Genomic DNA, 17,481 nt, shown 5'->3' on the forward strand with positions numbered 1-17,481 from the left:
TGGTGAGGAGTACCAAGAAAATTGTGTCTTGCCTACAGTCAAGCATAGTGGTGGTGCATCATGGTCTGGGGTGATGGGGTGGCCAAGTATGTCTCCAGACCTGAACCTAAGCAGCTGAGGGGCATCCTCAAGCAGAAAGTGGACAAGCACCATATGTCTGCCAAATGCCTAAATGTAAATGTAAATGTCTAATGTCCAGCAGCTCTGGTCAATTCCACGCCCAGGATGATTAAGGCACTGCCATATAACAATGGTGCTAACACAAAATATTGACACTTTGGACAAGTTTACTTAAGGTGTACTCACTTGCCAGCTATTTTAACAATAATGGTTGTATGTTCATTTTCAATCTATACTGCTATACAAGCTGTGCATAGACTACTCTAAAATATAATAAATATTCATTTCTATAGTATTGTCCCTTGAGAAGATATACTAAAATGGTGGCTGAAATGTGAGGTGTGTACTCATTTTTGTGACATACTGTATATTACTAATATTTAAAATGTACATTATACTAATACTACTACCATTGACAAATTAATAAAACTTAGGCACAGTCACAATATTTCTTTCAGGTTTTAATTTGAATACTAAATCCCCATTACTTGCCAAATTTAATTAATTAAATGATTAATTAATTTTATGCCTTTATTTGATAAATAGAAAAATGTAAATACACAATGCAGAATTTCTGAGGAAAAAAACAAACAAAACAAACCTATTGTAAGAGTAAATGAAAGCCATTTGTATGCATTCAAAGAATTAGAATTATTTAATTAACCAAGAAAAAAGTACATTTCATAGGGCTCTTAACATGTAATTTTTGTTAAACCTTTAATAAATTAATGTTAAATAGTATAGATTTTCATGATTTTAATTAATTAGCCATATTTTTTTTATTGATACAATTTTATTTAACCATAAAAAAATTTAAAAGCAGTCAATAAAAAATTTAACAGAAAAAAAAACAATTTTGAAAAAAAAAAAAAAAAAAAAAAAAACTTTCATAGGGCCAACTGAACAAACATACAGTCACAGGACATTTAACACAACATTAGGAAAACAAATACTACATTCATTCTCAAAAAGCATAACTCTGAATCGCATTATCACACTTTTTTTCTTTGTCCAAACTCTGAGCAATTTCCCTCCAGCAATTATTGCACATTTGGCTGCCTTTATATTGTTTTAAAGAAGGATTGTGTTGGTACGGGATGCGACAAACTTCTTCAAATGTGCCAAAAGTATAATATAGGCTTAAAGGTTTAGTTCACCCAAAAATTAAAATTCTGTCATTAATTACTCACCCTCATATTGTTTTAAACCTGTAAGACTTTCTTTCATCTTTGGAACACATTTTAAGATATATTTTAAGATGTCTCAGACTCTCCCATAGACAGCAAGGGTACTACCACGTTAAAAGCCCAGAAAAGTACCAAGACGATCGACAAAGTAGTTCATGGGAAATCAGTGGTTCAACTGTAATTTTAGGAAGCTACGAGAATAATTTTTTGTGCAAATAAAACTAAAATAAAGACTTTATTCCACATTTTCGTCTCTAATGCATCACTTGTCGATGCACTTTCACAAGTATACTCAGACACATTCGTGTGGTGCCACTGATGCAAATCATTAGATTTCAATAGCTTTTATACAGCATGAGTCTCTCCACATGTAACATGTTCCTCATCATAATGCTGGATCTGGGTCAGTGCTGGTGCTGCCACGCGCATCGTGGGACTCTCATCAACTTGCATCCACAAGTGACGCAGTAGAGATGAAAATATTAGAATAAAGTTTTTGTACAATTACAGTTGGACCATTGATGTCACATGGACTACTAAGTACTTTTCTGTGTCTTGATCGTGGTAGAACCCTTGCTGTTTATGAGAGAGTCAGAGACCTCTGGGATTTCGTCAGCAATATTTTAAATTGTGTTTTGAAGATGAATGAAGGTCTTTGTTTTTGGGTGAACTAACCCTTTAAGGCTTCTATCTTGTGTGAATTCTAATGAGGCAGTCATGGCCTAAGATGGTAAGAGAGTTGGGCTTGTAACCTGAAGGTCGTTGTTCGATTCCCACACCGGCAGGAATTGAAGGTGGGGATTGTGAACGAACAGCACTCTTTACACTTTCAATACCATGACTGAGGTGCCCTTGGATGAGTTCAATTTTGAGTATGGGTCAACTATTTCCACAGTTTGCAGGTGTAAGGCTTCTCTCCAGTATGGATTCTCATGTGGGTTATAAGGGCTCCTTTTTGATTGAAACTATCTCTACAGTTTGCAGGTGTAAGGCTTTTCTCCAGTGTGAATTCTCATGTCTGTTAAGGCTTCCTTTCTGAGTGAAACTTAGTCCACATTGAGGGCAGGTGTAAGGTTTCTCTCCAGTGTGAATTTTCATGTGGGCTTCAAGATTTCTCTTTAGGGAGAAACTCTTTCCACAATGTTGGCAGGTGTAAGGCTTGACTCCGTTATGGATTCTCATGTGGGTTATAAGGGCTCCTTTTTGATTGTAACTATTTCCACACAGTTTGCAGGTGTAAGGCTTTTCTCCGGTGTGAATTCTCATGTGCCTGCTAAGGGTTCCATTTTGAGTGAAACTTAGTCCACATTGAGAGCAGGTGTAAGGTTTCTCTCCAGTGTGAATTCTGTTGTGCCTATTAAGAGTTCCTCTTCTTGTGAAACGTTTGGTACATTGTTGGCAGCTGAAATCTCTCCTTCCAGTGTGAGCGCTCATGTGGGCTTTGAGGTTTCTCTGTTGAGAGAAATTCTTTCCACACTGATGGCAGGTGTAAGGCTTCTCTCCAGTGTGAATTCTTAAATGGATTTCAAGGCTTTCTTTATTTGTGAAAATTGTTCCACACTGTTGGCAGATGAAATTACTTCTAGATCCTTTCTTTTGAGCTCTCTTTTGTGTAGTCTCTTTAGTTTGTGAGCAACCAAACACATTTTCTCCAGTGAAATCATGTTTCTTGTACTGATATTTGTCTTCTATTTCATTTAGTTCTTCACTTTCCTCTTTCAGCAGCATCAGGTCTAAAGCAGAAAGAGACCAATACAAGTTAATCCCCTGCTCTACAAGTTTTGCATGTCTCTTATTTAACACACCTGTCTAATGGTTAGAGAGTCGGGCTTGTAACCCGAAGGTCGCTGGTTTGATTCTCGCACCAGCAGGAATTGAAGGTGGGGATTTTTAACGAACAGTGCTCTTTCTACCATCTATATACCTTTTTCCTGAACACAGAAGTAAGTCCGACTCTTAACTGAAAGAATGCTTTGCATTTCCGGTCTGCATTGTTTCTAGTCAAATTAGGGTATATTCCGAGCTAATAAACTAATGTTAAACCTATTAAAATGTTTTTAAAAAGCACATGGCTCCATAGCGCCATCACTTGGCAATGTTGCAATGACCGTCATTTGTCAGTGCCTCACTTTAATGAGTGTGTAGACGACACGAAGCAGCGGAAGGTAGCTACATTAAAAACACATGGACGCTATTTGAATGGGTTCCTATGGAAACCGGAACAGAAAAGCATTCAATCTGACGTTAGAATTCGTAATGGCGGCGCTCATCGTTTTCTCAGGAAAAAGGTCTATACCATGACTGAGGTGCCCTTAAATAAGGCACCGGAAACCTAATTGTGTTTGTTCACTTCTCACTGCTGTGTGTGTGCACTTGGATGGGTTAAATGCAGAGCACCAATTTCGAGTATGGGTCACCGTATTTTTGATTTTCATTTTTGGGTGAACTAAGTCTTGAATATCTGACTGTTAGCACTGTGCTTATGTAAATGAAGCAATCTTATCAAACACAAGTATAGAGTAGAGATGCACCAATTGACTGGCTAGTGATCGAAATCGGCCAATTTTTTGCATGATCGGCCCGGATCGTGACCGTAGTCAAATAATAAAGTGGGGAAACAACCACAAAAACGTTCGGAACAACAAATCTAACAAGACACTTAAAACACCATCACTCAGCTGAATATGCATCTCTCTTAGCTAACACACCTGATTCAGATGACCAACTCATTAGAAGTAAGCTCCTTGAATGAACTGTGTTCCGATTGACATGGTCCCTGAATAGTGTACAGTCGTGGCCAAAAGTTTTGAGAATGACACAAATATTAGTTTTCACAAAGTTTGCTGCTAAACTGCTTTTAGATCTTTGTTTCAGTTGTTTCTGTGATGTACTGAAATATAATCAAAGGCTTTTATCGACAATTATTACACGGCTCTTTGGAATGCTTGATTCTGATTGGTCAGTTGAGACATTTGCAGGTTCGTTCTTTTCAAATAATCACCGCTCCAAAGTAATAACGCATAGCCGGTACTACTTGTATGTTTAAAATCCCTCCGTGCCAACAAAGATTACCGTTTGGCGCCATCTTGTGACAAACACTGGACAACCACAATTAACAATGGAAAATTTAGACATTAAACTATTTAAATTGTCTTACTAACTTACATAGTTTGAATGTTAGTCACGAGGTACTATATTGTTTCGGGGAAGGATAAAAATGTTAATTTAAAACAAATATGCCAATAAAAGGTTTCAAATTCATATTCATGTCCAGTTTTTTTCCTCATGTGGCAAGTAGCCGTGGAATAAGCGGGATAATGTACAGGCAGCCTGTAGTTATCGCGAAATAAGCCCCTTCAGTGTGATACAAGACCCTGATCACACTGTCGGGGCTTATTTCTGCGATAACTACCGGCTGCCTGTACATTATCCCTTACTTACATGACATTTATGCAAAGAGTCAGTATTTGCAGTGTCGGCCTTTCTTTTTCAGGACCTCTGCAATTCGACTGGGCATGCTCTCAACTAACTGGAAAATGCATTGTTCTTCACCAAACTGTTGTTGGATTGTTGGAAGAAGTTGCTGTTGGAGGGTGTTTTGGTACCATTCTTTATTCATGGCTGTGTTTTCGGGCAAAATTGTGAGTGAGCCCACTCCCTTGGATGAGAAGCAACCCCACACATGAATGGTCTCAGGATGCTTTACTGTTGGCATGACACAGGACTGATGGTAGCGCTCACCTTTTCTTCTCCGGACAAGCCTTTTTCCAGATGCCCCAAACAATCGGAAAGAGGCTTCATCTGAGAATATGTCTTTGCCACAGTCCTCAGCAGTCCGTTCGCCATACTTTTTGCAGAAGATCAATCTGTCCCTGATGTTTTTTTTGGAGAGAAGTGGCTTCTTTGCTGCCCTTCTTGACACCAGGCCATCTTCCAAAAGTCTTGGCCTCACTGTGCGCACAGATGCGCTCACACCTGCCTGCTGCCATTCCTGAGCAAGCTCTGCACTGGTGGCACTCCGATCCCACAGCTGAATCCTCTTTAGGAGACCATCCTGGGGCTTGCTGGACTTTCTTGGACGCCCAGAAGCCTTCTTAACAATGCAGTGGAAAGGTTTTTTTCGGGATTAGGTTAATTTTCATGGCGAAGAAGGACTATGCAATTCATCTGATCACTCTTCATAACATTCTGGAGTATATGCAAATTGCTATTATAAAAACTTAAGCAGCAACTTTTCCAATTTCCAATATTTATGTAATTCTCAAAACTTTTGGCCACGACTGCACATTGCTCCCTACTCTCTGAGCAGGGGAAATCAGTTGAAGTTTACTACACTTCAGAACATTCATTCACATATTTGCGATACGTCACCGCATACAGCGTCTTCACACACAGCTTCAAATTAAACATACTGTATATGCTCACTTCAATCTAATAGTTCACAGCGAGCGTATATGTTCTATTTGAAGGTCATTAAAGCGTGCGAGACGTGAAATTTCATCTGTGTGTAAAGACGCTGTATGTATTGGCAAATATGTGAATGAACGCTCCGAAGTGTAGTACCGCTGGATTAACTGTTGACAAGGCAGAAATGCTTATCTTTATAAAGAAAAATGTGCCATTAATGCTCAAGTAATAGCATTTAGTACTGGCATTGTTATTTCTACCTGTTATTACAGTTATTGTTGTGAGACGATCCTGTAATTAATGTTTAAAAAATTCTTCAATAACAAAATTCATTGAAGAAGAGTACATTTTTGTTAGTAATATTTTATTTATAACTGAAGAAAATATTTTTGTATATGCTTTGATTACAGTTTTTTTTTTTTTTCTGAATTGGCAAAAATCTGAATCGGCAAGTCACACTTTCTGAAAAATCAGAATCGGCCACGAAAGTTGGAGTGGATGCAGTAAGTTTGGACCACAAAATGTTTGTTAACTTGATGTCATTTGACAGTTTACTCACATTTAAGGGTTTTTATACTAAAAGTAAATTTGGCTGGTCAGAAGTACTTGCTTTTTTTAATGTCACTTTAAAAATGTGGGGTACAGTTAATCAAATGCCAAAGCACAGCATTTTGTTTACATACCCCTTCCATCACCTCACAGTTTATATCATTCTAGTGTTAAAATACAGTACCGCCTTTATAACTATGCTCCACTCTGATGCTCCTGATGAGCGGTCATCAATTTATTCACCTGATTGTATTAATATAATTTGAATTATTTTCTATATTTCCTCTCTTTATCTATTTATTTTATATATTTTGTTTTATCTTCTTTCCTGACTGAGTGAGTGTGTCCCAGCACTGGGGTTGCATGAGTTAATGCACTCTCAGGGATGGGTTGCGGCAGGAAGGGCATCCGGCGTAAAACGTGCTAAATCGGCTGTGTGGATCACTCCACTAAAAAAGGGAGCGAGTTGAAAGAGAGAGAAGTTTATGTTCTTCCTAATTTTCCCCTTCTTTTTGGAAAAAAAAAAACTACTTTATATAAGATATAAAGGTGTACAACTTAGACATTACAATCAACACCTCACATAAATGCATCTAAATTTAACCTATATGTTTGTTTTTGTTTCTTTTTGTGCTTTATATTTACAGCATTTACATTTTCCCCTTATTTTGTACAGTTTTTCTGTATGGCCTACATGGTCTTGTTCTAAAAATAACCAAAAATAGATATTTTACTAAAAATAAATGATCTCACGAGAAGAATTGCAGGAAAATATATAATCGGTTCCACTTGTACAGTCTCAGTGAGCTTTTATGAGTTTTTACGCATTCGCAGTAAGGCGAATTTAACATTTTCTGACATTTCAGTGTGGATGAGAAACTTTTGGAAAATGCTTGACAACACTAGTGCGGACCACTGATCTATAATAGAGAACTGGATTGCTCATGACGTCATAAAAGTGAAGCCACCGCGCCGCCATATTAGTATTCCCTAGTATTCGCATACATTCTATTGAGTAAATAGGAAATTATAATATTTCATTGAGAAAACATCGCATAACAAGTCAACGTTTTTATATCTGAAGTCTCACTGTACATTTTCACAATGCAAACACCCTAAGCATGTAAACGGTTATTTGTTTACTGTTGGGAATTCCCTCTGCTTATTAAAAATGTACGTTCATAGCCTACATTACAGTCACATACATAGTTAAACATAAACATCGGACGATCTTAGTACAGTTATTCACGGTTTATGTCGTTTTGTTGTTTATATTCGTACAGTAGACTAACTGCATGTTTCAAAAATACTTAACAGTATTCATTTCGAAGCAGGTAATGCTTTGTTCGTTAAATTAATAATTAATTCAACATACACAGCATTTTACTCAGATGGAAACGGTAATGTTAGTAAATCATTACAGAATTTGCTTATCTGAAGAGTCTGAAATAGATGTTGCTCAATCAGGCACATTAAAAATACACAACTCGGAGAATATACCACTGACTACAAATGGTACGGAAAGACAAAAGCTTTATTTCATAGATTTGAATTTCAATACAATGAGCAATATAGTAACAGAGATTTGTATTGTATTATTTACTGTATAATCAAATCAATTTCAGATACTAATACCAGATATATCTCTGTAAGTACGCAGCTGACACACCCACCTGAACGATTTCAATATATCGCTTATCCAGCCTGAAAAGACCATAAACATTCCAGAAAACATCTTAAGTAAAAATGAATTTACATACACATATCCTAAAAACTAATCATGTATGAAAGATACGCTTCAAATTGGGTGATTTTAGGTCAGCAATTTACATGTGACTCAATGGCGCTCTCTGCAGGTAGGGAATAGTAAGATGGCGGATCGAACACTTCCGGTGGCTTCACTGCCTAACGGCAGTTTAGAACGCAATGAGCAATCCAGTCATTATATAGATCAGTGGTGTGGACAGAGAAAATGTTTAAACAAATACTTTTCAGTTGTATGGGAATTAATTAAGATGTAGCTTTAGTGTCCACTGGCGTTTTATTTGATTACCAAATACCTTTAAATGAACAAATGTAGACAGCATGCAGTAGCCAAATATGATTACTCACATTTCAAGGTTTGCTTGAAGTGCTAGAAATCAAATGTTTTTAATATTAGAAGCAGATATTGGGTTTAATTTTACAAAAATAAACTAACTTTCAAATATTGTTTAGGCTAATTCCATATTATTGTTACAACTTAAGTACATGATGCTATAATAACATATGGCCAGTGTGAAAGCAGCGTTAGTATTTGTCATGTGGTCTCAACACTTCTGTCAAATGTCAAAACATTTTTACACTTGTGTGACATTATTCACAAAAACAATTCATTTCAGCTTTGAGAATAAAAAACCAACCTGTTTGTTCCTCAGTATCTTCATGTTTGACTCTGAATGTTTCTTCAATCTTCATGTCTTCACTCTCCTCTTTAATAAAATCCATCTTTCTTTGTTCCTCAGTATCTTCATGTTTGACTTTGAATGTTTCCTCAATCTTCATGTCTTCATTCTCCTCTTTAATAAACTCCATCTTTCTTTGTTCCTCAGTATCTTCATGTTTGACTCTGAATGTTTCTTCAATCTTCATGTCTTCTCTCTCCTCTTTAATAAACGCCATCTTTATAAAAGTGTCACATGGATCTCTGTTGAATCTCCAGGAGTTTTTCTGTGTTTGAACACTCTGTCCTGTTTAAGATGAGAATAATTAATAGAAAGAAAAATCAAAGCAAACTAAATCTAAGATTTAGACAGTCAAAGTGAGAGTTAATAGACTTGATTATAAATATATACAAATTACACAGCCGTTTACATTTAGGTAGGCTATTGTTAATTTACATTTAGTATTTAATTATTTATACATCATATCTAATATATTACCCTTTCATGAACCCATTCTCGGTTGTGATTCACTCGTTTGTGTTTGTTGTTGTCGTTTGTAGTCCGCGTGCCGCTGAATCGAATCACTGAATCATTTCACAAATGATTTGATTCAAATGAATCGGATTCTCAGTTTCTCTCATCACTTCTTATCATCACACGATTGATTCATGATATAGAGAGAGAAATGAGACGCACCTTCTCTGTTACTGAAGGCTATAACGCTTTATTTAAATAACACTAAATAAAACATTACACTATTACATTCAAGAATACTGCATTTATTTTGTATATCGTGTAAAAACGCTTTAATTGATCTAACAGTTGGCATTAATTAAAAACAGAAAACTACAAACCTTTCTTCAGATGAATCACAACAGATGAAGAGCGGGGCGCGTCTTTATGGCGTCACATCACCAGAGCAAATTAAAAGTCCCATTCGTACACCCTTCTCCAAAATCACAAACACATAGAAATGTTGTATATAAAATCGAATTTCGTACCCATATGTTGATGCATTTCCAGTTATTAAAATCGATTATACAAGCAGTGATGTAAAAAAAATGTTTGGTCATTTTTATGTCCAATAATACTAATTTAATGAACAATATACCTTTTTTTTCTTGACTCCTTTTACAGGTGAAAGTTTAACGTTTTAGCTGAAATGGTTGGAAATTTTCAGCGTATATATTCTGGATGAACAATAAATATGTCTTCCATATTAACACGCACATCAGACGTCTGTTTAATGAAAGAGTGCTATCTGTGATGTGCAGAACCGGGATCTGGCAACCTACTGTCGTCATTAATGAAAGTGAAAGTAACTGTTGATATCGTCCTTTTAAACACTTTTTAAAAGACTTTAAAATACAGATATATTTAAATCCTTAATCAAATGGTTTATAAATGCTTAAATAGGAATTTGATAGCGAACTGAGATGCACCTTCTCTGTTACTGAAAGGCTACGTTTTCACTAACACTAAATAAAGCATCACATTTATTTTACATAGCTTGTAAAAACGCTTTATTGATGCAACAATGTCCAAAGAATAAAAAACATTAAAACCACAAACCTTTCTTCACATGAATCACAACAGATGAGGAGCACATCTTTATGACGTCACATCACCAGAGCAAATAAAAGTCCATTGGTGCACTTCTCTCTAGAATTACAAACACACATAATAGAAATGTTGTATATAGAATATAATTTCGTACCCATATAATGATGCATTTCAAAAGCTATTAACATTGTAAATCTATTAATATTATTCTGTTTTTTTTAATGCACATTTATAACACTTCAAATCAAGATGGCCCCGCAGATGGCAGCCTCTGTGCTTAGCTCTCCAGCTGTTATCTCCAGCTGTAATCATGGTTAAACTATGGTTAATTTGTGGCTACCGTTTAATTATAGTAACCATGTTTTTGGTTTTATTTGTTTTAAAACTATGGTTAATTTGTTGTTTTTGAAAAAAAAAATGTTCTACATGATTTTTGTATTAATAAATGGTTAGAAATGGTTCTAGCCAACATGTATGTGTATAGCCGAATGAATGGGACTTTTATTTTGGAGTGGCCATGTGACGTCACACGCCTGCGCTGCTCCACTGGATCTGTTGTGATTCTGCTGAAGAAAGGTTGGTGTTTTTAAACATTTACAGTGCAGTCCAGTGTTATTTAATTTTATGATAAATGATATATTTTCAACGATTGGACAAAGACTAGGAAAGTCTTTATATGCTGATGATGGTGCCCTGTGGAAAAGGGGGAGAAATATTGAGTATGTAGAGAAAAGCATGCAGAAGGCAGTTACTGAGGTGGAAAATTGGGTTAATAAATGGAGCTTTAGGTTATCAGTAGAAAAAACCAAAGTGATATGTTTTTCAAAGAAGAGGAAATCCCCTAATATCAAAATTAACCTTTATGGGCAAACTTTAGAACAGGTAACAGAAATTAGGTTCCTCGGAGTATGGATGGATACAAAACTAACTTTTGCGTCCCATATAAAGAAAGTTCAAGATAAATGTAAAAAAGGAATAAATATTTTAAGATGTTTAGCAGGGGTAGACTGGGGTGCAACCCGACAGGCATTACAAAGAGTATATTGTGCAATGATAAGACCAATTATTGATTATGGTAATATAGCTTATAGTTCAGCATCAGAATCTTTGTTAAAAAAAGTTAGTGTCATTCAGTCTCAAGCATTAAGGATAGTAAGCGGGGCATTTTGTACATCGCCAGTCTCAGCAATGCAGGTGGAAATGGCAGAGATGCCATTAAAATTTAGAACACTTAAGCTAAAGATGACATATTGGAATTCTGTAAGGGGGCATGGAGACTCCCATCCAGTCAAAGAAGTACTCCAAAAGTGTTGGGAACATGAGCACACTAAGTACAGGAGTTTTGGATGGAATGCAGATATGGAGGCCAAGGAAATAGGAATTGATTGGATAAAAACAAGCCCAACTGTAGTAATACCTGTTATACCTCCTTGGTTGTTTCAAATGCCGTTAGTAGATCTACAGTTGCATAGTAAAATCAATGATAAGAATAGGTGTATGACTAAAGAGGAAATAGTAGATCAATATTTGCAACAAAAATATTTCAATTGTACTCAAATATATACAGATGGGTCAAAAAATCCAGATAACGGGTACACAGGAGCAGCAATATACATTCCATATTTCAAACACAGTGTTGTTAAAAGGTTAAGTAACAATGTATCCGTATTTACAACAGAAATGGTGGCAATTTTAATGGCAATGCAGTGGGTGGAGGAAATTCAGCCCATAAGTGTGGTTGTATGTTCAGACTCATATTCAGCCCTAAACAGCTTAAAAAGTGGGTCTTCTGCATCAAGACAGGATATTCTGTATGAAATTTTGCTGAATATATATAGAATCAATCAAATGGGAGTAAGTGTAGAATTTGTATGGATCCCTGCCCATGTAGGGATAGAAGGGAATGAGGAGGTGGATAAGTTGGCCAAAACTGCATTGAAAAAAGAGGGGGTTGAAATAGAAATTCCATTATGCAAATCAGAAATAAAAAGTATTATTAAAGCTGCAATTATAAGATTATGGCAAGAGGACTGGAATAAAGAGTCAAAAGGAAGACACCTATTTAACATCCAATCAAAAGTGGGGAAAGAAAGGAGGACATATGGAAATAGAAAAGAAGACACAGTAATAACTAGGCTCCGTATAGGACACTCCAAACTTAACTGTTCCATGTTTATTATAGGGAAAAGTGATTCAGAGTGCTGCAGTCATTGTGGAAGAACAGAAACAGTTGAGCATGTGTTATTACACTGTGAAGCATACAGAAGAGAAAGAAATCAGCTTGTTGGAAAACTAAGAGACCTGGAAATGAATGTCATCTCAGTCAAAGATATATTCCAGAATGCACAGAAACAGTCAAAGGTATATGGTTTTATTTTAAAATTTTTGAGAGATACAGGCTTAATTAACAGGATATAATAATTATATTTAATAATTATTATTGATAATTTTTTTTTTTTTTTTTTTTTTTTCGTCAATCTTCCTTCCGCTCGTTATGGTCTCACACTCCAACCCAGTAGGTGGCGGAAATGCACCATAAGCTGGTTTGCCACCCGCCATTAAACCTAAAGAAGAAGAAGAAGAACATTTACAGTGTTTACATCAATGCAACCAGTCGAGTCTGTTTTGTAGTTTTACGAACGATATGAAGTTGATTCATTAACATTGACCGGAACATTGTTATGCCTTATCTAACGTGTATGCAGGTTATTTTGAGCGAGTATCAGAATCAAGAATCATTTTATCAGAAACTCCGAGTCAATTGAATCATTTGTCTGTTTCGAATCACTAATTTCGAATATTGTACTGAAAGTATATTACATGTTATGGTTTTATGATGTTAAAGTACATTTCATGGAGTCACTGACAATTGTAAATGTGAGGCTACTGTTGTTTAATTAGAAAACGCTACTGTTAAACTATATTTACTATAGTAAAAACATGATATATTTTCTTAATAGACAAGCTCTCATTTGATTAATATAAAACTTGACATTATTTCAGGTTGTTTTTTGCAGTTTTTCTACTATAAATACTTTGGAAACATTAGACTTGATTTCTTGATTGTAGCGAATGAAATGTAACATAAATTCTAGTCTGCTTATATGTATCCCAGATAGCAAGGTGACATTGATTCAATGTTGAAATTCCATCAGAATCATCATTTTGGTTGAGGTTGAAAAATCAGTGCTAAATAATATTGGATCAATGTTGATAATTCAATGCTTTTCTGTGTTGAAATAAAAAATATTGAATCAATGTTGATTTTTGGTCAGCATTTCACTAGTGGAACTTAGACTGTCAATCCCTCATTCAATACTTGGCACATTTTCCTGAAATGTATTGAGCACATCAAACAATAAATTCTGTTAATTTTGTGAACTCATCACCACTAGCAGCACCAATAAATAAACAAATAAAACTGTTTGCAGAGTGTGTAGATTAACATAGAACTGTTACCATTAGATAGAAGTCAGATAAACCAGCAGGATATTATTAGCAGCAGTAACAGTAGTAGTTGTTGCATTTAATCATTAAAAACATACTACTACTATTACTGCTGCTAATAATGTGTTCATTAGCTAGCTGTTTTTGGCTATAGCTAGAGGAGCACATTCAGCCAGAGACTGATAATGAATAAATGCTCCAATGAATGTCTTTATAATTATTGTGGTCATCCAGATATATATTTGATATTAAATTATTTTTTATTTTTTTTTAAAGCAAAGTACTTTCAAATTATAATTAAATATTTAAATTATAATTATTTATTTGATTTATGATTTTATATTCTTTATAATTATGATTCAAATCATATAGAATTTGCATACATTTAATGAATCACCTAAGAATACAGGTTAATAGAGAGAATTCAGAGGGTTTTTTATGCGCCACAATCCAATCCATTAGGTGGCAGTAATGCAACTTAAAGCTGGCTGCCAACCGCCAATCAAATCAAAGCGCGGTATTCAAGATTTCAAATGCGAAACGGACGCAGACGAGGCAACGTCAAACTGTTTTATTAGAGGTAAGTAATAAAATATTTCTAAAAATTGACATAAAATATAACGCTTAGAAATAACAATAAAATAATCCGTGTAACTTCATTTACTTTTGTTACAGAGAGTTCCCTTTATTTGACGACAGTTGACAGATGTTTATTGATTCACCTCAGAGAAAAGAAGTAAGTTACCGTTACATGGACTTTATTTCATTTCGCGTGTATTTCACTATTCATCTTCCTTACAACTTGTGTGTTTTTATCTGGACAAGTCCGAGTGAGTGCGAGTCTGCGATGAGTCACATGAACGCGCGCCGTCCGGACCAACGACCGGCCAGGTAAGAATTTTTGTTAAATATATTACATTTCGGTTTGTTTTTCCACCAACCTCTACCAGATACAATAATGAGAGTGTTGTTTAAATGTTTGTGTTTCAACACTATGTGACAGCACAAGCAGACTGATCGCGATTTTGACATTCTATCCTGAAAAAATATATGAATGGAAAATTTTAATGTACGTTAATAAATATGTTTACAAATTTCTTATTCGTCCTACCTACCTAATTTTAATTTCTCTCAGCTCCTTCTTTGACTGATAAATAGGGGAAACCTTGCATTGTTTGATTTTTCTAAATTTTTATGTAATTAGTTTAATACATTTGATTATTTAATTTAATATATTTTTATATATTAGTTTGATATAACGTTAATACTTTAGGTTTTTTTTAACACCTTAAGTCAGTATGTCACAAAACGAATTTGCTTAACCTAATAACAGTGTTTTTCACCCTCCATTTTTTTCCTTTTTATAGGCCCATCAGAAGGACATTTCACAGCTTTGCTCACATCAGGACTGAAGAACTGGCTGAACCAGTGTCTGAGGCTTCAAGAGATGGCAGCTACCAGAGTGGACTCTTTAATGTGAAGATGCCAGATGTGTGATGGTAATTTACATTTTAAGATTAATTTATTTTTATTCTATTTGTTTATTTATTGACAAAAGCAAGTTTTTCATTCAATACGCATCTACCAAGTGAATACTGTTTTTAATGTTTTATAACTTAATAAAAAATATATATATACATTCCCATGACAATTATTTGTAACCTCTCCATGTTTTTTTTTTGTGCAAATATGTTCCTGACACCCTTTTAGGTCGGCTGTTTTGCTGTTGCAGGCACGTGTCAGGATGCTGTGAGCCGGCTTCTCGGATGAACTGGGCAGTAGAAGACTGAAAGATCAGCGTGAACAAAAAAAAAACTCTATTTACAGACACCAGGCTCCAGGGTGTGCATGGTAAGTCAGGGTCCACATGGGTCCTTTTGTCCTAAATTTAGTTTGATCAAATTTAAATCCATTAAGAGTCTTAAATATCTTAACTTTAATGAGAAAAGCCTTAATTATTGTTATGTATTAACGAGGCAAAACCACCAACAAAATGCCATCAAGCACACTTTACTCAGGTGAATACATGCGTCATCACAGAAATACATCACGTGACTTATATACTGGCTCCTAAACAAGGAACCAATGAAAACCAGACATAAACCAAGTAATCAAGTAATCACCATACACATTATCTCAATACACCACATCACCTTCCCCATTTAAATTAACACCACATTAACTTCATTAATAAAAACATTAATTTCTACTCAATCTCTGAAACGTTGTGGTACTTTAATAGTCCGTTTAGAACGCCGCAGACCCACCGGACTTGCCAAGTATTCAGGTGGTTCAACTGATGATTCAGGCTCACATACAGCTGTTGATGTTCCATCTAACCCTGAATCTGGGCTGCCAGTTTCAGGCTTCTCCTTTTCAGGCTTCTGAGTCGGTAATGAGCTACGCAACTTTAATTGATCATCATAAGCCTCTGAGGAAGAATGACGTGGTCTCAATTGATCACCATGTCGTCTGTACACAGTGGTCGATACTGGATCACACACCTTGTACGACACAGGTCCAGTCTGCTGTACCACCACTCCAGATAACCACTTTGGATCTCCTCCCACTGTGCTGCGCAAGAAAACAGCATCATCCACAGCAAAGGATCTTTCTTGTGCCTGATAATCATGTTGATTTTTTTGCAAATACTGTTTTCTGCGAACAGCTTCATGAATGTTTGGTTTTAGGAAATCCAATCTGGTGCGGACATGTCTTTTCAGAAATAAATCAGATGGTGACTGACCTGTAGTACAATTTGGGGTGGTACGATAGCGCAATAAAAACAAAGATATTTTATCATCAATGCACATTTGTTCATTCTTCAATTTTTTCATGCCCAGCTTAAATGTTTGGACATATCTCTCTGCCAATCCATTGGTGGCTGGATGTCTAGGTGCACTGGTAGTATGGAAAATGCCATTCTGCTTCACAAATCTTTGAAATTCATCAGAAGTAAAAGTAGTTGCATTATCAGTCACCATTTGTTCAGGTAATCCATATGCAGAAAACACTCTCTTCAATCTGGTAATTGTAGCTTGAGACGTAATCTGTGGCATACGGAAGACTTCCAACCATTTGGAATAAGCATCCACTACGATCATGAACATATTACTCAGGAAAGGTCCAACAAAATCTACATGCAACCGTCTCCAGCACTCACCCGGAAATTCCCATGGATGAAGAGGGACTTGAGTCGGCATTCGTTGTTCTTGCTGACAGATTTCACATTCTTTACAACTTCCCTCTACATCCATATCAATTTTTGGCCACCATACATATTTGCGTGCCAGGGCTTTCATTTTAACAATGCCAGGGTGTCCTGAATGAAGTTCACGCAACACAGCTTTCTGAAATTTGATGGGTACGATCACTCGTGTGCCCCATAACACACATCCCTGTTCCATTGACAATTCATCTCTTTTAGCATAAAAATCAAATCTTCAATCTTCAAATCTTCAGACACTTTACTTGGCCAATCTTCCATTACATACTTGAAAACTTTAGGAAGCTTTTGGTCTGTTCTAGTTGCTCTGGCAATCTGTGATGCATTTAGAGGTGCCTCTTGAAGGTGATTCATCAGGAGGGTGTTGATATGCGCTGAAATGGCTTCTGTGCCCACATCTGTGATTTCAGGTAAAGGAATTCGTGACAAGCCGTCAGCATTTCCGTGATCTTCTGCCTTACGGTAACGAATGTGGTAATCATATGCTGACAAGATTAAAGCCCATCGCTGAATGCGAGCAGCAGCCATCATTGGGAAATGCTTATGTTCACCAAACAAG

The 17,481-nt window shown here is 35.9% G+C and overlaps 1 long non-coding RNA gene and 1 pseudogene across 1 annotated transcript; one reads left to right on the forward strand and one right to left on the reverse strand.

Annotated features, from left to right (window-relative positions):
- Positions 1 to 1,026: 1,026 nt before the first annotated feature.
- Positions 1,027 to 8,946, reverse strand: LOC141305420 (uncharacterized; annotated as a pseudogene).
- A 3,489-nt stretch (positions 8,947 to 12,435) lies between these two features.
- Positions 12,436 to 15,386, forward strand: LOC141305424 (uncharacterized). The gene is made up of 3 exons (XR_012344396.1): positions 12,436 to 12,610; positions 12,766 to 14,587; positions 15,064 to 15,386. It is a non-coding gene; the product is annotated as an uncharacterized lncRNA (long non-coding RNA).
- The last annotated feature ends 2,095 nt before the right edge of the window (positions 15,387 to 17,481 follow it).

Source organism: Garra rufa, unplaced genomic scaffold (assembly GCF_049309525.1).
Source record: "Garra rufa unplaced genomic scaffold, GarRuf1.0 hap1_unplaced_002, whole genome shotgun sequence".
Lineage (NCBI taxonomy): Eukaryota > Metazoa > Chordata > Actinopteri > Cypriniformes > Cyprinidae > Garra > Garra rufa.